The sequence below is a fragment of the Dermacentor albipictus genome, chromosome 10 (genome assembly GCF_038994185.2).
Source record: "Dermacentor albipictus isolate Rhodes 1998 colony chromosome 10, USDA_Dalb.pri_finalv2, whole genome shotgun sequence".
Lineage (NCBI taxonomy): Eukaryota > Metazoa > Arthropoda > Arachnida > Ixodida > Ixodidae > Dermacentor > Dermacentor albipictus.
Window position 1 is genome coordinate 39,990,130 of NC_091830.1, and position 25,454 is coordinate 40,015,583.

Sequence of the window (25,454 nt, forward strand, 5' to 3'; positions counted from 1 at the left end):
AACTTTGATCCCATGGTTGCCATTCTTTTTCGTCAAACATACTAAGCTCCTTCTTGCTTTGTGCCCTCATCGAAACATGCCCACAGCTATCGACAGTCGAATATTCTATCTTGTGCTTAGGAACAACACACCATACCCACTGTGATGGTAACAATCGTGACAACACAGTCAAGTGAAAGCACATACTTTTTCTTTGTTTCCAAGAGTATTCGCATTTTACCAAGTAACACAGTCGTCAGCAATGCCAAAAGGAAAATGAATCCCTTTATGCCACGATTTCTTGTGGTCTGTGAATTCGAATTTTACTGGTTCCTATGTGACAAGTATTTCACCCCTTGGGCATGTAGTCTCAGTGAATATATTTGTTTCATATATTAATGTTGGTGGGCCAGCATCCTATATACAAACAATTCCGGGTCCAAAAAGCTGACTCGCCACCCAGGCCCTACGAATGTGGATGTCCAACGAAGCTGCTGCAAAACCACCACCACAAAAACCCGAAATGATTCTAGCTCCCGTTGTCGGCGACCTTCAAGTGACCTTGAGCCAAAATTCAAAGCCGTTAGCCAGGCATCGCTGCGAGAAAAAAAGCGACATCATCCGGACATCCATTCAAACATAAGGCGGTCTCTCGTTCGCAACCCTACGTACAAGGACGGATTACATACGCTAGTTACTGCCCATACAGTATTCAAAAATATTGCTCCCGAGCCCTTTCTAATGTTTGTTCACAACACCACTCAAGCTGTAACTTCTAGTACGCTGAAGTTTAATTCGTCATTTCCTATACCGACCTTCAAAAGGCAGATACAGGGCACCATACAGTTCATTGTCATCTTTTGGCGCTGAGATAGGGTTGCCTGTGCTCTTTTGAGCGCCAGTGGTCCGTGACTTCTGCGTCGTGGGTTTTGCGTGGGCTCGAAAGATGGCGCCACGCTGCTTGGTGCCTCCTTCAGGCGCTTTTCTTCTACCAGGGCAGTGCGCTTTGTCTCCCTGTCATCTTTCGCTGCCTATCGTGCAGCCTTCAGCCGGGTCTCCCTTTCTAGCTGGGCAGCGTCCATATGGAGAAGTTCACAGTATGCCGTGGTGTAGTGTGGTGTGCCGTTGCGAAGATGCACTACACCTACTTTTAATATTGTGGCTAGTATTGTCTCCAACAAACCTGCTTTGCCGGTAGCCATTTCACGCTTACATCTACTCTCGATTACGAGGGCTAGCAATTTTTTAAATCTTTTCGTCGCTTCCGCCTGCTTCCAGACAAAGTGTGAACGTTGCATTACTCAGTGATCAAACAAATCATACATAATCGCCATGGTAGCATGAAACGAACGTCAGCAAGAGTGCCACTTTTTTAATATAGCAAACTTTTCTAGGCCTATTTTTCTACCTCTTAGCGCAAAACCACAAAATACGACTGCCACGCAAGATTTTTCAAAATGCTATTTCCTTCGCTAATTTTTGTCCCAGCTGCGGGCGATTTTCGTTCAGATTTACTCAGTGAGAAAACAAATTATACCCGGATGTCAAGGTTGTATCCATAAAGAGCACAATTCCTTTCATAAGGCAAACCTTTCTAGTCTTTTTACATATAGTTTCGTAACTATAAGGGCGACACAAAACGATAAAGCATGATCTCGATAATGTGCATGGTGATCGCATGGCGTATGCTCATCGGTTAGACTTTTGGTGAAGCACGGTATAAAGCATTCCTCTTGAAATCTTCCTCCTACAGTCACTAAAATCTAAGAACTCTTTCGAGTGCTACAACTTATGCCAAATGAGTAAGGGGATATCTAATAAAAGCATTTCTGCCTTGCGCCTGTGATTAAACAAGATAACTGCAATTGTCCTCGAGCTAAAGTTTCCACTTCACTTTCTCCGCAGAACACTTTATTTCATAATAGTCATTCACAACAACCATTTCCTACCAAATACAGGCCTCCTTCGCATTGCGTAGATGTCAACTGTAGTTGTGTGTGTTTCGCATCTTTGACATCATGATCTGGGGGTGTCAGTGTTGCCCACCACCTTCCACAGGTGGCCTGCTTGTCTGCACCAGAAACACCGTGTACATCAGCGCTGCGCCGATTATCTGCAACGAAGAAAAATCCGTCAGACACGTAAGCACGCCACAACATTTCTGAACACGCTTCAAGGATACTTACACTCGTGAACGTCTGCAGGTTCACGTTGAAGTAATCGTTGATGCTGAACAAGTAATCCTCTCGCTGCAAAGTGTTGACTAGTAGACAGACCTGTGAGACGGGGCAAAGGATGTCTTAATTTCCGGGAGGTAGGTGTGTTTATACGCTTGTTATGACAGGATGATACCTAGCCTTGGACTGCATCCCACTGTACATTTGTCTCTAATGTCTTTCCGATTGTGTGCAGTAGAATGTCCCATCCTGACCAGAAAAACTGCGTCAATACTCATAGTTTAAGCCGCTTCAATGTTGCCTGATTTATACTTAGAAACTGTTAATTATGGCCATAAAGAGAAATTAACTTTAATGGCAAAAAGGTGAATAAGTGGGTTTGAGTGAAGTTTTCTGTGTGTGTGTGTGGGGGGGGGCACTGGGGGTCGTAACGCATTAGCAATGTAGACACTAGTGCCCACCTGGTTGTTTTTCCCGTCAGTATTACGTATTTCTCGCAGTAAATGTGTCGTTTCGCAAACCACAACTTGCCGACGGACAAGTACTAACTTACAGGGCCCAAACCAAAGTCTATATTTAGCACACATAAGAACATTAAAACAAAACCATACGCTTTAGCTTTAATGTACTGCAGCATAAAGCATTATACAGATTAATAAGCTGAAGCCACAACAAGAAATGGCTTCGTCATTTAGCTTTTGTTTTCAGCGGCTAACACAAATTTCCGCCATAAGCTGAACTGACGCAACGTGTGTTAACGCAACGATGCGGTGACTTTTTCTGTGTCCAGTGGAGGGCTAATATATTAACAACCTGCGGGCGCAATAAGCAAAAACTACAAATGTATAGAAAAAGCTAAAAACGCAGATTCTTGCGAACGTTCCATACTTTTTGCACAAGCTTTGGTGGCTCGTTCCCGAGTGGAGTGCACGAAACCTGAGTCTGCAGTCTCCAAACCTGCAAAGTAATAAGTCATGTTGATTGATTGATTCTTGAGGTTCATGGTCCCGGATCAACACTAGAACACTGACATAAGACATATTACAGGGCTCCGGATCAATATTTTCGCCACAAGCGTCTCTTTCCATGATTCAGTCATTCTGCTGCTGCACCTGACGTCGCGGGTGTCATTCCATTCGCAACCCTCACATTTGTAAGCGAGAGGATGGCCAATACACTTGTAAGCTTGCGTTACATGAAACGGAAAAAAAATCTGTCATCCACTTTAATGTGGCACGAAGGTGCGACGGAAACCCATACGGTTTCTTAGAAAATAAAGCTTCGCAAATTGATGAAAAAATCGTGCTGGCCCCGGATAACATCTTTCCTCAACTGCAAACCATGGTTTTTGAATGCATATACACACTTGTGTTCCAACGTCTGGTAAAAAGAGAAGTACTTTGCGAAGAATAGTGTAGTATGGATATACAAAAATAGCTCAACAAAGAGCTTTTGTGAATAGTTCATGAGTGGTAACACAGCTGCCGCTCCATAACACAAGTACAACGCATTCCATCTGCCTGCAGTGGCTGTCGAAAAAACTGCAAGGTGCAATTTGTCTCTACATAGGAACATATATTTTTATGCCAAAAAAATGTCGCACGTTCTTATAGGCGAACATGCGAGAATCCCAGAGTGCGATAAGCTGTGAAACATCTGGAAATAAGAAAACGCTACATTTATCCATGTCGATCGTTGGCGTTCATTTTCAACATATTAAAATTCATTAGTCATGTGTTCCTGTTCTTGTATATTTTAAAAATATTAAGACGAAAGCCTTTCTGGGCTCATGGTGATGTTTGTGTCAGCAGACCCGACCGCCGGAGTGTCCGCCGAGGCGTCATCACGCCATATGAAGACATAATAAAGAGAGAATAAAGAGCGAAAAACAATTGATTGTGACAGTTAGTCAGTGATAACGTTATGATGGAGATTGGTCGAGGTTAGTAATGACTAGTAATGACTGTTATTGACTTCGAAATGACCAATATGTCTAACGACGGCTTGTAATAGCCACAATTGATTAGAAATGACTAGAAATATCTAGTAATGAGTAGTAAGGACTAAAATGACTACTAATGACCACTAAACGACCAATATGTCTAACGATGGCTTGTAATGACCACTATTGATCACAAATGACTAAAAGTGCTTACTAGTGTGCAGTGTTGACTAATAATAACTGAAATGACCTGTAATGACTAGTAATGACTATGGAATGACCAATATACCTATCGACAACTTGTAACGACCAGAATTGATTCGAAATGACTAAATATGCTAGTAATGACCAGTAATGACTATTAATTCCTGAAATGACTTGTAATCACTACTGATAACTATGATATGACCAACATGTCTAACGACGGCTTCTAATGACCACGATTGATTACACATGACTGAGATCTTTAACAGCGAGCAGTAATGACTAAAAGAAAGAAGAGAAAGAGAAGAGGCAAAGAGAAAGAGGTGAATGATAACAGGAGGATGAGTAGGCATTCGCCGTTCACCTCTTACGAGAGATCTTAAGAAACCCTGTAATGTTTCAAACACACTATTCGTCGTTTATTATTTTACTGTGGACGTTTGTTCACTTCAATCTACTGAGCCCAGATATTATATTCAATTATTCCCTGTCTAAAAGCTTTTCGCGCTTATTTCAAAATCTTTGTGTTTTCTCCGCTGAATCCGCCATTGTAAGCCGAAAAGTTTGTCTAATAAATATACCTTACCTACTCCTAGAGTCAGAACAAATGTTTTTGAGCTGTTCGCTTGATCCTGTGTATAGACGTACAAGCGACCTCTCGTGCCCCCGGCAAAGCCCTGGGATGCTACGGCTTGCATTTCCAGACCTCGCAAGCGAATGATACGTCGATTTTTTACAATGGGAACGGGTTACACACATTTCATACAAAATACGCCATGGTTCGCGAACCATTTGTAGTGCCTCTTTCAACCCATACCCTGCCTAAAATGACGTTTTAAAATGTCTGTCTTATGCGCCTAAAGCTTACACATTTAGGGCCTCAAATCTCCGCCTTCTTCTTCCGTACTACCGAGGAGAACAAAATACATACAAGCGCAGCGGTAGCCGCAATCGAGAATCAAGACCGTGTCGTCCGTGTTTAGCATCACAGTACCAGAATCACAGGACGCGACGAGGTGAGCCAATGATGGAATTAATTGAATGTTCATGCTGTGGTGGCTTAGCGATTAGTAAATTATGCTCCACTCGACGTTGTGGCTTCGACTCTCAGGCGCGGCACCCCCATTCCGATCGGGGAGGAGTGCGAGGAAGCTGGCTTACTTGCATGTAGGTGCTCAATGCAGCCACCTCCACCCCCTTGACGTACTTACATTTTATTTAGATAATTCACGAATTGAAATGCAGATATTTGCACACACCATAAGGTGCTATGGTCACTGGCTAGTAGTATTGGGGCCATTCACACTATGGCTGGCGAGGTCATTCCTTCTGTAGGCAGTACACTTGCCTTTAGGTGCACACTGTAGTCATTACTCAAATGAATGTGCATCAGCGTTTTTGCATAAATCCTTCAAAGTGTGGCAGGCGTGGGTGAAGACCTGACTCGCAATGTCAGAGCTTGTGGCAATGAGGCAGAAAGTTGGGCGAGTCAGCTCAGGTTCATGGTTCGCAAACTTAACACATACGCACCGAAGAAAAAACAAAAATACCACCACACAACTAATTGACCTACCCTCCGCCACGGTGGCTCCGTAACTAAAGCGTATGGATGCTGAGTAGCAGGCAGCGTTGGCCACATGGCGAAAACATTGCTGCGTCTCGCCCTAATGATTCCGACGCCTCTTCAAGGCTCCACCTTATATATTAAGAAGCACAAGGCTAGAGTCATAGCCAGAGGGACACAAGTAGACTATCAGTCAATCAGTTCTGCAACTGAAGTACTATAGCGCCAAACAGACGACACGGGAAGAAGAGACACAGACGAGCGCTTATAGACACAGACGAGTTCTGCAACGCCTTCAGCTATTTCACCTTCTTGGCTTTCTTGGCCTTCTTGGCAGCCTTTCACCTTCACCGGCTTTATGCGGCTGAACACAACATCATTCGTATGATTTTCGGCGCAGTGTCCACGGTGCAGATGCGATTACGAGTGGCACAATTAGTTCTTTTTATGACAGTGATCAGCCTTTGTGATGTACTGAGAATGAGGAGCACGTTCAATAAGCCCACGTTATACATTATAACTTTATAACGCACTGTCCTCCGCAATGACGTCCTTCATTGCCATGTCCATATTTGGGGCATTAAGCTCTGCCCGTGATTGTTACTAAGGTCAACACATACGAAAGCTGTGTCATTCTAACCTGGTAACCCTAGTCACAGAATGACAGAAATGCTCTTTTAAGTTGGCGCTTGTTTAAATTGTAAACCTTTTACGGGCGGGCGTAGGAGACAATGTGCTGTTCAAAAAACCAAAACGGCAAACACAGCAAGGCATCTGATACTCGCATCGTCGGCGAAGCAGTGGGCCAGTGCGGTTGGCAGCAGCAGACTGGCGAAGTGCATGCCCCCACTGCCCAGGAAGAATATCTCGTTGGCAAGCGTCACGTTCGGCATCAGGCAGTAGATGATGGCGGCACAAAACAGTGCTGCCGTATAGCCGTAGGTGAATAGCAGGCCAGGCCCCAGGATGACGCCGGTCTCGTGCAGGCACTCCCTCAGGCTGTGGAGCTGGGCGCGACACTGCTCCGTCAGCACGGCCTTCCTGTAGAAGACCGACACTGCGGTCACGTGGTCGAGTCGAGCCACTCTTTCGAAATGACTGGGTTTAACTTTCGACTGCAATCAACTGGCTTTCAAGCAACTGGCTTTTTGTTTTCTGTAACGTTCGGAACGCACACGTACTGATAAAAAAAAGGAACAGGCAGAGGGTGAAGGAATGCTCTCTCACATGTCTGTTCGTTATTTCCTTAACATACATGCCATGTGATCATCACTGAAATGAACCATTACAATCTCACCCAAGTTTCAATGCTGGCACTGTCCTAATTGATTTCGACTACCATGAGTTATGCACCTTCGCCGACGGACATGGACATTGAGTTAAGCTATATTATTACCTTATCTTTCTGCAATAGCAGAAAGATCGCCTCCCACGTGGGTGAAGGCTTTTAGCAGTCGTAAAATATGCAAAAAAGCAATTAAAACTGGCGATGCTATCTTCTAGTTCCTGCACCAGCTCCCGTAACGCCACGTATTTGAAGTTTCAATAGCGTCTTCTTCCCTGAAAAACTAGTTGATAGTTTATTGATCCAGAATAAATTAAACTCAAATTCACGTTTTTCGTGCGGCAAGCACCATCAGATTATGAGGAGCACCGGATAGTGGGGTGACTACGGATTCATTATTACCACTTAGGCTTCTTGAACGAGCCCGCAAAGCTTGGCACACGAAGCACCTTTTTGTTAACTTTAGCTTCGTCCATCACGGCAATCATATTGCCGCGCCACTGGCTGCTCGAGGCACCTTGCGTGTATTCGCGGGCTCCTTTTAAGCTCAAGATTCAAACGTGTGTGTCGCCTGTGTTCTTCTTATGTCCTGTTTCTGATCCGCTAGCCTTTTGCCTCCAGCATGATATACCTAGAAGTCCAACGTGCAACTTCAATCGCAAAGGAAACACTTTTATGTGCCCCGTACTGAGCAACAGAAAGCTATATCGGGAGCTTTTCATGTCGCTCTACAATTGTCTGGTTGACACGTTTCATCTAATTACAGTATTTGAGAAATTGAGTAGGTAATTAAAAATAATTATTTACTTAGGCGCAATGTAAAAAAAATAATGTATCTCCAAGCGTCGGCAAAGAACCTTACCTTGATTCGGCCCAACCACGTGGCATTTGCATATTGTTAAATCTTGGTGCATGATTGTTGGAACACCCTGCATATACACGCACGAACCACGCGTGGACTGCGCGGCGGCGCCGCTAGACACGCAGCGTATGCAGCGGGTGCGTTAGATTGGAGCCAGGCTGCATGCACGCCTCATACGTGACGCCTGCCGACGGTTGCATTGGAGTTTTTCAATTCACTACCGTCAGCATTCATCAGAAGATGGGCTTTGCTGGAATACTTTTTTCAAAGGTTAGTATTTTACTTTCTAACCTGATCTAGTCTTTCTCTTCGTAGCGTCCTTCTGTACCACGTCAACTGGGGCTTACTGTTCAGATGACATGGTGGTGGAGCTCAGGCACTCCTTGATCTCCCGTCCGATGCACTGCAGGTGGAAGCGGAACACGGCGAACGAATACGACATGCACAGTCGGGGTCCCAGGCACTGCGGCACGATGACCAGGATGTACCAGGATCCAAGGCCCCGCGAGTAGATCTTCATCAACGGCGAAGCCTTGTCCTGCAGCATCGACGCGCCGCAGTCGGTGGCCACCGCCAGCAACATGCACATGCCGACCAGCATAGCCTGCGTATACGTCATCCGAGGGCAGCGTCGAGCCGTTGCAGCTCTAAAGCGAGAGGAACCACACGTTCTGCAATGTGCGGCTAAGCAGCCGTCGCATCCCTTATTTAACATTATTACAGTGATCTCTCTCTTCTTTTCCGTCCGTTTTTGTTGCGACAGCAATTGTATGGACACTACAGGTGCATTTCGGCGTCAGCGCGGGTGTCGGCGTTGCCATCGCCGTGATGTTCCGTATAAAGTTCAAGCACAATAAATCGTCGCCACGCGCCGTTGGCTGTATGTGCGAGTGAAATCGTGCAAGGCTGAGCCGGTGATCGCGAAAGCAGGGAGGAGGCGCGCCGCCTTCCGTCGCGCATAAGGCTTCGGGGAGAGGGGTGGGAGAAGGGAAGCGTTCTACTCTGGGCAGCCCGGTGGCCGCACGCGCCCGGCCGGGCCGCGGCATCTTGAAAGCCATCTGCGATGGGTACAGAGTCCGCGCCGCGCTGTCTTTTGTCGGCGTGCTTCGCGTTGATGCGAGCGGCTCCCGAAAGTCAATTCGCTCGCTGCTGCTGCTGCGTTTCCTCAGCGCGGCGTTTTAGCAGCGAGTTTCCGCGGTCATTGAGTGAGATACGTTCATCTTGGCTTGTGCGCGCGTGACATTACGCTTGTTAATTTAGTTAGTATGCCTACCTTTACAAGTTTATATTGCCGATAAAACCACGATTCGTACTTCGTATAGCTGCCCAATAATTTGATATCCCAATCGATCTTTCGCCTTTCGGCGCTAATAAGTAAAAAAGTCGCCTGTACACTTTGTCCCTCGGCACGATCGTCTACCGCTCCTGTATGCGGCATGATTGCCAAGTGGCGAGATGTGTAGCTAAGTAACCGAAAACTCTCAAGTGTAATGTTTCATTAATAATATGCCAAAGTGAACTATGTACACGCGAGTATAGCGTTTTTGCGGTCCTCCATCTCAGCCGTGCCTTATTTTCCCGCTCGGAATACTCACCTTGAATGAAATCGGTCTATAGCCCGACCTGCTGTACCTGTGCACTATATTCTGGAAAATAATTTGCACCCCTAAAAATTAAAAACGATGTACGTCGGTCCATAGCTCAAAACGTTTTGTAATAGTTAAGAGTTAAGGACCAATTCACACCCTTATTCATATTTAAGTACGTAAATTATTCCCAGTCTACAGTCACGGTCTGGAATATGTAATGCTTTGCAGCAGTGGGGCGGCGTTCATTTTGCATCAGTAAAATTTGTAGCTGAGCGAGTTGTTTGAAGACTGAGGGTTGCACAATAGCCCGACAAAGAAACAGACATAAGATTGATGTAAAAACAGGCGCTAAACTTCAACTTCTTATTCTGACAGCTTAGCTCAAGGAGTACCATGAACGTGCATGCGTGCAGCTATCATGTCAAGAACTCAATATACGGCACAGCAGTGGTGACACGTTGGTGCTAGAGTTGTTGGAGGGCTTTCGTATTCAAAAAGCACGCGCGAACTGCATTAGCAACACTTCCGTTTCTCTTTTGAGGAACGAGACGCTGTGATCCTTTTCATTCGACCCTGCGTTCATTTGTGGCATTTGGTGTATTTTGTCCGACTGCGTCGCTGCACTCTCAGAATAGACAGTTGGAGTTTAGTACCCGCTCAGTTAATTTCTACTCCTTCTTTCTTAAGTTTGTGTTTGTTGGTCGCGCTATTATGCACCCCTTTGTCTTGCACCATTTCGAGCTACCAGCAAACGGTCCCTAATGGCGTTCTGTTGTACAGATTCACATCCAACTTTTGTCGGCATTTCAGAGGCTTCGTGAACCAATTTTTACGCGCAAGCGTAAGTGGGCCGTTAGTGACATCGTCGAAGGTTGAAGCCGCGAAGCATGCAAGTGCCGGAGAAGGAAGGTGCCTGTAGGCAGAGAAGATAGTCGCGCGCATGGCCAAGTACGAAGTAGCGCGCTAAGCGTGCGGCGATGCAACGTCTAGGTTGGGTTGTGCGAAGCGCGGAAGTAGAAAAGAGGCAAAGCGTCGCGGAGGAGGAGGGTAGGCGGAGGCGCGCTGGGTGAACCTCTTCGGGCCGTTGCTACGGGTGCTGTCTGCAATATGGGCGCACCGAATTCGTCTCGTGATGACATCGGCCCCGCGTGCCGCACGCTGCATTCGAATGAATGCAGTGCCGCGGTGAACCAATGATGGCGGCTCAATCTCGCGCGCGCAAGGGATGATGATGATGATGATGATGATGATGATGATGATGATGATGGCCTCATGTTATGGCTCATACCCACACTGGGGGATTGGCCAAGAATTGCGTGCTGGAAAGCGGGGAGGAAGTCCATCGTCTTCGCAACGGAAGGAGAGCAGGCGTTCTACTCCGCCGACTGCTGCGTATGGCGCGGTCGCGTGAGCCCTATCTTGAAAGTGATCCGCGATGCGAACAGTCTGTGCCTCTAGGCGCACCTAAAGCCCGTCCATCCACACGTCATTGCCGCTTTCGTTAAGTACTGCCAACCATCGATGTGCATCGGTGTTCCTTAATTCGTCGCTCATAACGCAAAAGCTTTTCTTTCCCTTTTTTCTGACGTTGGAACAGTTCTACAACGCGGATGCCCCAAACAAAAGCATATTGGTTACCAAGTATGAATGCCGTCCAACACAGACAACATATTTTAATCTGGTTCTGAATGCGGTCTCAATACGTCAGCCTGAGCTCCGCGACGTTATTATGGCGTCATGACTCGTCAAGAATTTCGCTGCTCTCGTAGCAGTAAATTGCATAAATTTGTTTACCTCTATGTACCTTAACCACGCCCTAATTATGAGGCACGCCTTGCCGGGGGACTGCGGAATACTTTTGACCACCTGGAGTTCTGTAAGGCACCCAATGCACAAAGCACCTGCGTTTTCGAAAGGCGGACCCAATGAAATACGAAACTACCGAAATTCTGCCACCGCGGCCGGGATTTGATCCCACGACTTTGGACTTAACAGCGCAACGCCATAGCCTTTAAGCCACCATGACGGGTGTGCAGCAGTAGGATTAGGTATGAAAAATCTCGCTCATCAAAAAATTTATCAAGAATGCTGCAAGATTTTTTTTTGCTATATGCTCACGTGTGGACGACGCATTAGTCCGAGCAGAGAGAGCTAGTGTATTATGACGTCATGACGCGTCGTACACCTCAGTGCAGAAGCCTAAGGCGGTTCGAAGACGAATGTAATACAGTAACATATTTAGGGCGTTTTGACGCTTGTCAGTATTATTTTCTACTCTTTGACGGTTTCAGCCTTCCCTTTGCGTAAAGCAAAAGTCGGAAATGTTGTTTCATAACTCATTTATGAGGTCACACAGCTAACTTTGCGGAGACAAAAAATAATACAGAGAAAGGAAGGGAGGGTAACCAGAGGTAGTTCCGTTTGGCTATCCTGCACGGGGGAAGGGCTAAGGGGGATAAAAAGAGAAAGAAAGTGGAAGGGCGAGACAGAGAGAAAGAGATATGAGCAACGAGCAAACTTTGCCGAAAGTACAAATATTCACAAGGCAGGCTTTGAACGTTGTCTGCCTGTTCTCTAGTGCCGTATTATTTTGGTTTCTTCGCTCTTGCCGCGCGTAATAAGCTTTTTTATCGTAAGGAAAGACGTCGGCGCTCACGTAAAAGGTCATCACACCAACGGCGTACAGCTTCGTGCGGCGCTTGGAACCGGGCGGTGTCCGCAGGTGCCTCTCGATCTCGGAACACTTGACGATCAGGCCCCGAAGCCTTGGAGCACGCACCAGCGCCACGGTGTAGTTGACAATGCTCTCGAGCACCACGCAGCTCACGTAGCAAGCGTACGCCATGGCATGGAAGCGGTCCGCGTCGCTCAGCTGGCGTCTGCAGCTTTCGTACTCGACCACTGCCGCGAAACCGACGGCTGCGTTCGGGAACCGCAAAGAGTCACGGTTATCGACTAGACACGTTTACTGGGTCATGCACAAACGCGCGCCTTTAAAAGGCAGGCCCGACCAGCGCATGCAAGAGAGGAGGGAACGAAAGTAGGAGTCCAGGCATGCGGCTGTGATAGGTCCAACAGACACGCGACCGCATTTGTAAACGCGGTCTGTCTTCATGGTCCCCCCTCATTACCGTCTTCGTCTGTCCCTCCACCCCCTCCCCATTCTTCCTCAGGCGGGAGCATAAAGAGGAGTCTATTTCTAGCAGAATTCTCTGCCATATTGTAAAGTCCTTCCTTCCTCTCTCTCTCTCTCTCTCTGTCAGGGTTACATGAAGTTAACGAGGAACGTTCCCCCAGAGTAAGGTTTGACACCCGATCACTCACCCATGCTTCCGAAGAGGCAAAACAATGTGAAGCAGGTGAACCAACTACGCTGCAAGCTGTGCACCTTAGTCCAGTCGTCGGATTCGAGGCCGCCCAGGAAGCAGGCGCCGATGGCCTTGTTGTACAGCCCGATGTAGCGGAAGCCGGCGTAGAAGAGGCCGCTTTCGCCCTTGTTATGCGGCCAGTTTTCGATTGTTTTGCACACTACACTCAGGTCCGACGGCTGCTCGCTTCCACTGGGACCGCAGCGCTTCCAGGGCATCATGTCAGAGAGTTTGCGCTTCATCTGGACCAAGAGGACAATTGGGAGAGACGGGACTTCCCGTTTGTGGAAAGCACATCACGTGATCTTCGCGGGTGCGCAGTTTCGCATGGTTTACTAGGACGAAATGTCGGCAATTTGTTCTTCCTTCTTATCGAAATTAGCTGATCCCACGAAGATAGGCCACTGATGGATCGGCTGTCCCGAATATGAAAATTAGATATCTGGTCAGTGAGAGATGTCAAAAAAAAACAAAACAGTGCAAATAAACCCGACCCTTGTCCACACCTGTATGAGGTGGGATGCAGGTGTGGATCTCAACGCACCTCACACAGGTGCGTTGAGATCAGCAACTGCTGTGATTGCTTTTGTAAAAATGAACGCATTTAACCTAAAAATCTTAAACTGTCTACGAAAGAAATTACGTTCTTTTCCTAAATATGTTCTTTTCAGGGTAAAAGGTGCACGATTACCTGCAAACAGTAGACGTTCGGAACGCCACTACCATAGCTATTTTCATTCCTTATAAACGGCAAGTAACCTACAGAGAAAAGTAACAATAAGTGCAGGTAAATAAGTCCCCAGCCTATCGATAAACATTCTGGACACTATTGTAAAACATATATTCGCGTTCTGTAGATATGCTAAAAAGAGGGTGGCATCTCGAAGGATTGTCAGAGCGAAAATGGCATTTTGCTGTCTACCATAAACAGACTCCCACAGCCAGTACTTTTCAGCTGAGGAGATTACAAGTGGAAAAACCGGCGAAAACATTGATTTCGCAGCACCTTAAAATTCTAGGTGTTCAAAGTTAGAAATGCGGCACCTTGAATCAGTACTTTAAGTTAGAGCGGTAAAATATTCTTTGAAAAATCTAGTCTTCTCATTAATTTCGCGGTGCTAGTTTGGTTATTAGAAGAAAAAAAATGAAAGTGAAACTTCAATTTCTCGCCAGAATTACACCGCGCATACATAAGTGTGACGTCACGAATTTCAATGTAGTTCTTTGTGAGTGCATTGAGCCACTGTATTCCAACGAAAGTTTCTCACTTACTAAGTTCAATCTTCGCACCTTTAAAAATAAAATGTAGTCTCATATTTACCCATATAATGTAAATTGGCCCTAGCAGAAGTCACACAAGTACATGACGTCATGGCGCAATGATGCGGGAACTTCAAGACAGCATCGCCACTTGTATTCTGTTTCCACGTTCTTTTTGTGTGTGTTTTCAGCTTATTAAGCTTCCTCTTTCACTAAGCGCCTACAGATACAGGTAAGTTTACTTTTTTGTGGTTCTTTTAAACAATTACCATTCAGGTTGAAGATATATTACAGCAAATCTGTCTAAGGCTAGGATCCCGGAAACTTTGCGTGTCCGTCACATCGACACAAAACTCAGATGGGCCTTTCAAAAGATGAAGCGCCAACAGTGGGCACGCTAGGAAGGAACAAAGACAGGACAAGGCGTTAGTCCTGTCTGGAAGCACCTTGTCCTGTCTTTGTTCCTTCCTAGTGTTCCTTCGCTGTTGGCGCTTTCATCTTTTGAAAGCTACGCACCAACTAGCCCCACAACGTGTTTAGCTCAGATGGGCCGATCCCGGCCGCAGTGCAGGGCCAAGAGGCAGAGGCATGAAGCGAACACGCATTACAGCTTTCGTTTCACTGCGATACGCAAAATTTAGGAAAGCCGTCAAACCACATGAGTGATGACGAAATGAGCGCACTCCCTCGTTTATCAACGTACGTTGCCGCCAATCTCTCGCCCGTGGTCATTGTAGAAAACCTTAACGCAGACATCTCAAAATGCGCAAAAAAGGCAGCCGTTAACCCACTTCGTGGGAAAACACAGGTGTGTATCATAGCGATCACGAAGCAGTTGTAGCAGTTATTTCAATGTAACAAATAAAATAAAGGCTTTGTAAACTGCACTCAAACGTGTGTTTGTGTCATTTCCACTACGAAGAGCATTGTAGGTAATGGCCGCACATCATGGGATCGGTGTTTGACAAGTTGCAGTGCATTGGGCGCAACACATCTGCAGTTTCGCTGACCAACCACCTTCTCAGGAGTGAGTTAGTGGTGATTTTTATATTTCAAAACCTTGCGACCATTTATTCGCAATATCTTAAGCCTTCAAATACACCAGAGTTGGAAGAATGCCCCCACCATATTAATTTATTAGAAGGGCGACGTTAACGAAGTGAACCAATAGTTTCCTTTTATTGCTGTACAAAATAGTCACCAACAATATTGGTATTAAAATCAGAGTGGCACATTACTTTAGTCAGCGCGAAGATTGTGTTTAGGAATGCGCACTGTACAATGAATCACATCCGTAAGGTACAAGAGAAATCTCCAGAGCACGGCAAACCTCTTCGGATGACTGTCGCAGATTGCAAAAAAGGGCATATCTTTCAGTAGAGTTGTCTGCATTCATTGAGACATTGCGCAGTGAAGTCACGCATGAAGTATACGTAAGACAGTATATTCGCAAATATGAACAAAGATTCCAAACGTGCTTCAATTCTCCACAAGAAGACCGCAAAAATACCGATAAAGAGAAGGGTCAGGCAAAAACACGTAATCTCTTAACGCATCACTAAAGAACTATTTAAGCTACTAGACTGCGAAGGACAGAGCCACAATCAACGGCGAACATGTAGACCACTTGCGCTCTGTGCATAACATTGGTCTGTTCAGCAACGCTGGAGATTACTTGCAAAAAGTGATTGAGTACCTTAGGTGACCAAGTGAAAGGCTAAGGTTGAATATTTATCTGCAGAAGACAAGGTAATGGTGAATAGCCTGGCGAGGCAGCTATATTTCATGATTGGCAGTCAGTATCTATAATCCGTATGAGAGTACGTTTATCTGGACCGATTACTCACAGTTCACGCTTAGTATGAGAACAAACCTGCCCGGAGGATAAACGATGGGTTCAATAACATGCAAGCAGGCATTAGCCAATAATTCAGAAGTTAAAGTAGCGCGAAATGCACGGGACCGAAAGAAGACGTGAACAGGGCTTCTTACCGCCTCGTGTGTTTCACGCTGTAGTCGAACATGGTAATGATGTACCAGTCAGCCCAAATATCTACTCTTCTAGAACCCAATAATGTCCAACAGTTCACTTCTTTTCAAATGTCTGCATTCATTACATTCTGCCAGTACTAACATACTTGGCAAAAACTAGGTAGCTAACAAAGGAACTAGAGAAAAAAACTTAAAAGCTGAGCAAGTAGCGTTATAATGCAAATTATTAGGCGTAAGCTTAAGAGACATGAAGACAGGGGTGTAGATTTAAAGGAAAATTGGTAGAGACCCTTAATGACTGCTTACGGGTGGCCAGTAATATCGCTTTGGTGAAATGTTTTAGATCCATGTTTCCGACATGCGCGAAGCTCTTCACGCTTGAAATGTTCGACAACGTAGCAGGGCGCAAATGGTGAAATATTCTCGTTGGACGGAACGGACATCATCACGCCCACGATGCGGTCTAAGTAAAGTGCCCACGTGACTGGACGGTAACTGAAAAGAGTTGGCTGCGTTCGCACAGCGTCAGTCGCGTCACGGTTGTCAATGCACGCGCTAGGCACACCTATATACTAAGGCAGAGCCGGGGAGCCACCGCGGCGTCATACGGAAAAGCCTCCGGTTTTACCGGTAAGAATTTTATTCCACGAGGATCTAAAGTTAACTCTTTCTTTAAAGTCCTTTGTAGCACATCCCAGAAAAAGATGAGATCCCCTCAATCTAGAAACGCATGCTCTATCGTTTCAGTTTTCTTGCATAAGAAGCAGCTACTGGACCACGCGACAAAAATACCCCTGTTATGCATCCATGCTTTAACTGATAATGTGTTAGTGTGTAGTTTAAAGAAAAAAGTTTTTACCGAAGGGTGTGCTGGCATTCATTTAACCCTTTTGAGGACACCTCCTGGGCCTCCACGGTTTGACGTACGGTAAATCGGTACAGGGAGCATAGTGTCAATTAGGTCCTTATAGAGTTTTGTCATTCTAATATTGGCGAGATACTGCACTGAAAACCGCACATTCAACATGCTGTACGCAAGCACGACTTCTCGCAGGTAACCTTTAATGGCACCATGCATTGCAATTCACACGAGCATACAACAAATCTTGGAAGGTGACAACATAAAAGCCCTTGCATAACTGTGCGAAGGAACCCATCATTGTGATCGGGAAGGCACATAAAGCTCGACACAACTTGTCGCACAAACAAATGTGCCAAACCAAGCGCTCCTTTCTTTACTGGCAAGAACCCCGGAGGGCCAGGTTCAATCTCAGACCAGAACTAAGTGTGCCAGATTTTATTTTCAATGCCACTGATTTATTTTGTTTACGGGAACCTCCCTGAGAAATTCGACCTCAGTACGAGAATATTTTTTGACGTGTTTTACTCTTTGCACTGCCGACCTTTTTTGGTACCATATTTCGGCCACGCCAACTAGGATGGATTTTCGCGTAATGGGACATATGATATTTCCACATCAAAACGCAAGCGAGAGTAACCGATAATACTGCCGACATCAAGAGTTCACAAAGGGAGCTGGGCGGGCTATACATATTCTATAGGGCAAACCGTGGTCAAGTAGAGTTTAAAAATTGGTGCCTAGAGAAGGAATGCGCTGTCAGAGACGGCAGAGAATTAGGCGGTGTGAAATTAGGAAATTTGCAGGCGCAAGATCGGCTGCAAAACTGGGTGGTGCACAACGAGGTTAATCGTAAACTGCTGAATTCTCGGGTTTTACGAGCGAAAGCACAGATTTGAATATGAAACATGCCGCAGTAGGGGGCTTTATCCGTAATAATTTTCACTATAAGGGGATATTTAACGTGCCCCCAATGCACGGGTCACGGGCGTTTTCGCATTTCGTCCCCATCAAAATGTGGCAGCCGCGGCCTGGATTCGATCCCGCGACCTCATGCTTAGCAGCGCAACAGCATAGCCAGTAAGCAACCGCGGCGGGTAATTGGGGGTCGCGGCCTGAGGCCTCTATCATGCAGTGCAGATAAATGTGATGACGACGATGATGATCATCATCATGCGAATTAGGTTCATTGCATTTTCGAGATGCATATACAATTCAATATCACACTATTTCAAAGCCATCTAGCGTGTTGAAAACGTAAACTGTTAGGAATAAGATGTGCCCAGGGATAAACTCGCTAGAGAAATTTCAGCTTTTGATACTGCGTGGGCGCCGTAGGAACGTTGCTAAATTTGTTCTAATTTGGATTGGTCTCTTTGCTTACTGAAGGCTCTAAAGCGTTCGCTGATTACAATTTTTCTAAACTAAGTCTGCGAGATGAAACATTAAACGAATGAAGTGCGGGATGGGAGAAAAATATTTCAAAAATTCCAACGTTCTAAGTATATTTGGGGCGCCCATAGTATACGTTTTTAATTTTGAACGTATCTTATTGAAAGCCGAACTATGAGCAGTGAATAGGTAAGGTATTGAATTATTGTTATCGGCAATCACAAATTGAATGCAGTGGAAAATTTGCGTGAGTATCAACATTACAGATGCAAATTTCGGCAAGAACTATCAGCTTGTGACCGATCGAGGAGTTAACTATAGTGAAGTGTGGCTTTAAAAAAACCTTCATGTAGTGTTTGGTGGTTAAAAAGAAACTTTTTGAAAAACTCACCTTGTTATGTGCACCGTATCTACCTCAACTGACGCCAGCGCCTATATTGCAATCCACAAGAGACGAAAACTCATGAAAGGGTCTGTACATATTGCTCGGTAGCCATCGATAAGCCTTCCTCATTATAGCTTCAGTAAGCAATCACGTTCGTAACGTAAGCTCCACTAAAAGTACGGCAATCTGTCATTTTGATCCCTCACTCCCCTACCCTGTCTAGCACGCTAATGGCTGAAACGTAAGCATCGCTGTGCGAGTGCATTTGCATTGCACGAGCCAAACATGCGTCCACATGTGGTGAAACCTTACACTACCTTGAAAGCTAGAAAGTGGCATACCGTCCCAGAACTCCGCCGGAATCAGATGCACGCTATGCGCACGTCTCTGCGTGAGAGACAATTCTCCATCATGCGAGGTGCGCCCTGCTTATTGATAATTTACGGGAGAGAATAGATTCTGGCGCCTTTCCAGAGCCATGCGAGAGTGACGACGTAACTGCCTACATGATTACGAATTAAAGAGGCGCTCTAGGAGTCTTCGTGGTGCATTCTTTGTGAGAAACGAAGCGGCAGCTCTTCCACGAAATATTCACCAAGGATAGGTTGTAACGAGACCTCGAGGCAGCTCCTTTCTTACAATCTGTGCAAACAACGCATAAGTTATGCAGTCACAGGCGTTCCTCGAGTTGCACACCACTAGGCGAATCAAGATGGTTGATATATATAGTATTTCATACGCCTTGAGAAATCGAAATAAATTTCCCACATGTGCCGTATATTAATTGTTTGGGTTGCGCACGAAATACATGGACGAAGGACTAGACCACACGATAGCAAGACCATGACGCCTCTATGCGACGCGCTCGAATTCATGAAAAAAATGGACAAGGTAAATTGCTTGGACATGATTTTACAGATCGCGGCATATGCGGAAACGCTGAGTATTCAAACGCCTTGCCACCGTCGTCAATAAAACAAGAAACCATTATTTCTCGCATATACAACTACATCACAAGTATATCGTCACGATGGTCTGCGTCCTGCAGGCGGAAACATTCTGCTGGGTCGCTGCTTCTATAGTCCAAGAAAGGTTAAAGGCGACAGACGTCGACAGCATCGCAGGCAAAGAGATAACTTGCTTTCGCAGCTCTTTTTACTGACTATAATTACTCGAGATTGCTTTTTTTACCCTCTTTTACAGGGCACCTGTCTATGGGGGGGGCAGGAATCTGGACTGGTAGGTTCACGACTTGCGCAGAAACAAGAATCACAGCACACATTTAACGCACATATACACATCAAGAACTACGCTTTAAGGGGAAGTCTTTATCACAATAAAGCAAAGAAAGAGTGCTATGTAACGGTACATTAAAAATAGAACAGGAAATGGTGCTCTGCATGTCTATGTTACACAACGGGTTTTTTTTTTTGTGCGTATGAGTGTGCCTGCGTGCCTGCGTGCGTGCGCGCGCGTGCTGTGGCAGCACATGGGTGGTAGCACGGTCTTTATAAGATGGTTCCCACAGAACTGCCAGTAACGCAGCCCACATCGCAGTCCTCATGCATGGAGATTTGTGACCCAGAGAGCGGAATGCTCAGCGTTCATAAACAAGTTCAAAAACATACGTCGAAAACAGCGGAGAGTAATAATATACATATAGCTACCATATAGCAAACATTCTAAAAACGAAGTCGAGTATAGCGAAAGAATTCCACCACTTATACAGACGCCTTTGTGTAGCCTTCGGGTAGTAGAAAGCAGGACACCTAAGACTTGCTAACGATGCCGTAAATCGCTTAAAACACCTTCGGTGCATTTAATGTTGGACCTATCGTGGTTTACGTATTCTGCGAAAGCCTCATTTCCCTTCCTTTCTTTCTTTCCGGAGATTGTCTCACCTACACATCTCCACGGCGCTCCATCAAAGCCGAGAACACAGGCCTGACATCCGGCCACGGCCAGCCTCATAGCCAGCGATTGATGTTCTGGTGCAGAACGCTGGAGTAGGCGCAGCATGAAGCTTATCACTCTGTGCTGGACGAGGAGAAGGTTGTTATAATAGTCTGGGCACCACCGGACCCCGTGTGCGTACATGTGCTTGTACGGGTTATCGCACGGGTCTACGCTTCGGTCCAGGCTAGCGGTCAGCTCCTCGGCGTAGTCGTAGCACTTTTTCGTGTGATCGCACCACGGGTAAGCCAGCAAGGCTAGTTCATTCACCAGGATCCTACTGCCGCAGCACGTACTGCCGACGTGCAGCGCAATCGCAATATTTGGACCGGTGGATATTTTTCTGGTACTAATGGAAAGAGCGCTGTAGCAGTCGTCATTGGCCGTTGAGCGTAGCTTGCTTGCTTGGGCTTTCACGCGTGACACTTACCAACTACGGGGTGTTCGCCAAGAAGCCGGCGTTTAAAGGTTAAAGGGAAGGGGGAGAGAGAAAAACAAGCAAAAAAGTAAGTCTGGGTGAGGTATAACGTTTATGTTAATTGGGAAATAGATTTCCTGGGCGGATACAGAAATAAAAATAACTGTAATCATGTATGAACAACAAATTTTTCATTATTTTAGCATAAGCATTATTTCCAACACACAATCAGCGATTTAATGAGCCATCCAATTACTGATTTCAAGAATTCATATGTTAGCCTCATTGTGTCATAAAGATAGTCGCAAGTTCCACGCAGGCGTTCCTGAGTTCCTGTGGCTAAAGCTCAATGAAGAAGCCCTGAAGGACAGGGTATTTTAGGCATTTAAAGAAATGCGCAATCTTCAGAATGAAAATACAACTTTTTTTGTTGTGTCTAAATCATCAGAATTCTAATAGACAGTTGTGAATATCTTCAGGTTCCCAGCAGGTAGGACAGACAGGGGACGTTTTAACACTGTGCCTGTACGGATAAAAATTTAATTGTGGGATGCGGCAGTTGCAACGCAAGGCCACCGTCCGCATTAGCACTTCTTCTGCTTGAATACTTGCTTACTTGCTCCCAATGTCATGGCGCGTACCCACTAAGAATGATTGACCCAGAAACCGGTGGTTAAACGGATGGGTGGAGGTTAAAACTTGAGAGAAAAACTATATATTAAGGTAAAGTCGAAACGGCACAAGAAACAAATGGAGGCACATTGATTCTAGTGACTGTATTTCCTTAGAGAGGAAAGTCATATCATGAGAAGCCAACAAACACTGACACCAATGACAGCATAGGGGAAATTACTTGTGCTTAATAAATGAATTGCAGAAACGATACATTAATGGAAATTAAGGTGTATGAAAAGCAACTTGCCGCAGGCGGGGAACGATCCCACAACCTTCGCATTTCACGTGCGATGCTCTACCAATTGAGCTACCGCGGCTTTGTTTCCCCGTGCACTTTCTTGGATATTTATGTTTCCTAGCAGAACCCTGGGAGTGTTAACCAGCGCCATCACTCACAGACCTTGGAGGCGGACCTGGAACGTCCTTTCTGCCACAGGCAACACGAGAACGGGATCTTTTTGGGTGAAGGCAACTGGTTAATAAACCCACACATGCTACCTGAAGGCATTAATGTTGCCGGACGCAAGAGCCTCGTTATGTAATAAACGAAAAGAAGGGCGTTAACCGAGGGGCCATATTGTTATTAGTCATACCACGAGAAGCCAACAAACACTGACACCAAAGACACAACCTTAGCGAAATGCGAAGGTAGTGGGATAGTTCCCCACCTACAACAAATTGTTTTTTCATCCACTTTAATTTCCATTACTTCATCGTTTCTTCATTTCATTTATTAAGCACAAGTAATTTCCCCTATGCTGTCCTTGGTGTCAGTGCTTGTTTGCTTCTCATAATATGACTAGTAAAAATCGGGCCCCTCGGTTAACCCATTTTCTTCGTTTCCTCTTCATCTCGTTCCGATGTCGATTCCAGGCTCCTGCTTATCAGAATTGTCACCGTTCATATTGCCGCCTCAACTGTGGTTGCGGCGCACGCGAGCTCTCCTTTTCTATCCTCCGACGTGTTATCAGGCATGCGACGCAGCTGGCGAAGGGAGGGGAGGCGAGCGCAGCGACGAGGAACGCCATGTGACGTCATACCAAACGCCGGAAAGCGGCAAGGTCTGGCGCTGAGCAGCGGCGGAACATCTGTGTCTCGGTGCTACTAGTGGCGCATGCGCAGTAGTGTCTAGGGAGCAAGAGAGAGAGAGAGAAATATCCGCGGCGAAGTGCGCGTTGTGACGTCACATGCCTCCTCGGAGCACTGCCACGGCGAAATCGCAAGTTCAGGGCGAGTAAAGCTTTCGCTTAAAAAGTATGGTGCATAGAATAGATCGGTTAGCGTGGCAACCACCGGGCATTTCCAGCAATAGAGGGTCGAACCGTTCCCACGGGCAGAGGGGGCTACGGCACTATAGGGCAACAAAACGTACGATGGCTCACTCGAGCAAAGAAGGCGCAGTTTATTATTACTGAATAGTCGCGTCGTTGTATGGATAAACGAGAGCAGAAACTACCTTCTGCTTTCCAAAGCGTGGAGCGAGCAGGTGACCTGCACGGTCCCATGCTCTAGTGCACCAAGCGCTCACCGGTGGCAGGTTCCACTGTCGATGCCACCGCGGTGCCAGTGCTCAGCGAACTACTCTGTATGCTCTAGACCACTGTTTCACAAACTGCAGGGTCCTTACTGCCAAATGGCTCACGAGCCTTTCTTGAGGGGTCACGGTGCCCCCACCACTACAGACAATGACGTCAATACATACACCTTGCCAACCTTTCACGTCAAACATTAAAGCGACCCACTCCTCTCTCCGCACTCCTTCAATTATCGGTGCGAGGCGAAAAAATTATGTTGCCCTCGAGGTAGCCGAGGAAATTATTTGAAGACCGGTTCCCAAGGTCTGAACTGCATGATTATCTGTCAACTACATCATTAAGTCAATCTTTTTTAAAAATATAAAAAGGTCTATTTACTGTCTAATAAATAAATTAAAATATGGATTGTATCTGCGTCGTTCAACTAAACATTTCCAGACTGCTTATGAAAGAGGGGGCAGGGGGCAAAGGTCATGCTAGGTTTGGAAAATAATAAACGGGGTCACATACTGGAATAGTTCGAGAACCACTCTTCTAGTCACTATAGCAGAAGGGTATACGTGCGATTCAGGCCACATACACATCCGACCACAAGGAAAGATCGAAGAAAGCCATTCTCATTAGGAAATGAATGATCCTCGTCAAGGAGTATATTTAGAGGATTCTCTAGATCGGGGCCAACTCTGTGCTCCCTCATCAAATACAAGCCCGCGCTCGGATGCTTTTATGAGACAGCCACTGAACCAAACTGACTGAAATGTGTTGCGCGTCAAACATAAATATGAATTCTAGTAACTCTGAAAAGCCAGCTTTTGATTTATGGTCTGGAATGTTTCACAAACTCCCAAAAATTGTAAGGCAAGAAGAATTCGTGAAAGAAGATTACACATGCGTAACCCTGGAGCTACTGAAATATATTGCAGTTCTGTTAACTGCAACTGTGAGCTTATAAAACGAAGAAATGTCTAGAGAATGGCTACACGTGCCCAGAGAAATCGGTGACAATATATGCCTCGACACTAGCGTTGGTATCATGGATACATTTTCTTGGATGTATCCATGTATCCAGACTTCGAGCGCGTGAGCGTCCATGTCATGTTCACCTACGCCCGGGCGAGACTGCTGTAACCGAGTCGAACGTAATCTGGCCGCGAACGAGCAGCGTTTTCGCGGGCGTTAGGGGTAGAGTGTGCGCACCTCTCTATATTGCTCATACACGGCGCATGGTAGCCAGTGAAAGCCCACAGCACCCATTTAAAACGTTTCCAGCGACGTTCGAAAGCGGGCATCACGAGAAAATAAAAAAGGTACATTGAAATAAAGCTGCGTCCTCACATCAATAAATGCACGATTCAACTTCTCAGTGTGCAGCCTTGCACAAACGCATACTTGCAAGGCAGGCACGTACCCAGGATTTCTTTTCGGGGGGGAGGGGGGGGGGCAACCTAATGTAACTTTTCTATGCCAATAAGGGGGGGTAAATTTACTAGTACAAATGGTAATAAGCCCTGCCATTCGCCATAAAGACGCGTAAACGCGCAAAAGCGAACTAAAATCAGGTGTATCTCACAGGTACGCTCTGAGTTGCACCTCTCCTTTACTAGCCAAACAAGGACCCACATCAAATGCACTCGCGCAGGAGAGAAGCGTAGGAAGAACATGGACAAGAACAATTAAAAAAGCGAAAGTGTTAAGTAAAGATTTGTGTAGTAGCATACAACTTAAAAGAAACAGCAGTTGACAGCTAAGGCACACGGTCCACGCGGGGTTGTGTTTACTCCGCCAGCCAAACACAGAAGCCAAACAAAATCGTCGTCATGTGGTCTTTTCGAAATGGCGTCGTACATGATACCGCCGGAACGTCTGTTGTTCTTGAAGAGTGTTTTCATTGACGAAAGCAATGAGGTGTTCAACAGACATGGACAAAGTGCGTGGAGTCTGAGCATTTCACTCTTAAAAAGTCTACCTGCCATGGTTGCTTAGTGGCTATGATGTTGGGCTGCAAAGCACGGGGT

At 46.0% G+C, this 25,454-nt stretch overlaps 1 non-coding gene and 1 pseudogene across 1 annotated transcript; both read right to left on the bottom strand.

Annotated features, from left to right (window-relative positions):
* Nucleotides 1-1,005: 1,005 nt before the first annotated feature.
* On the bottom strand, nt 1,006-13,212 carry LOC135907362 (uncharacterized; annotated as a pseudogene).
* Nucleotides 13,213-22,148: 8,936 nt separating this feature from the next.
* On the bottom strand, nt 22,149-22,221 carry TRNAS-UGA (transfer RNA serine (anticodon UGA)). Its single transcript has one exon. It is a non-coding gene; the product is annotated as a tRNA-Ser (tRNA).
* Between the last annotated feature and the right edge of the window lie 3,233 nt (nt 22,222-25,454).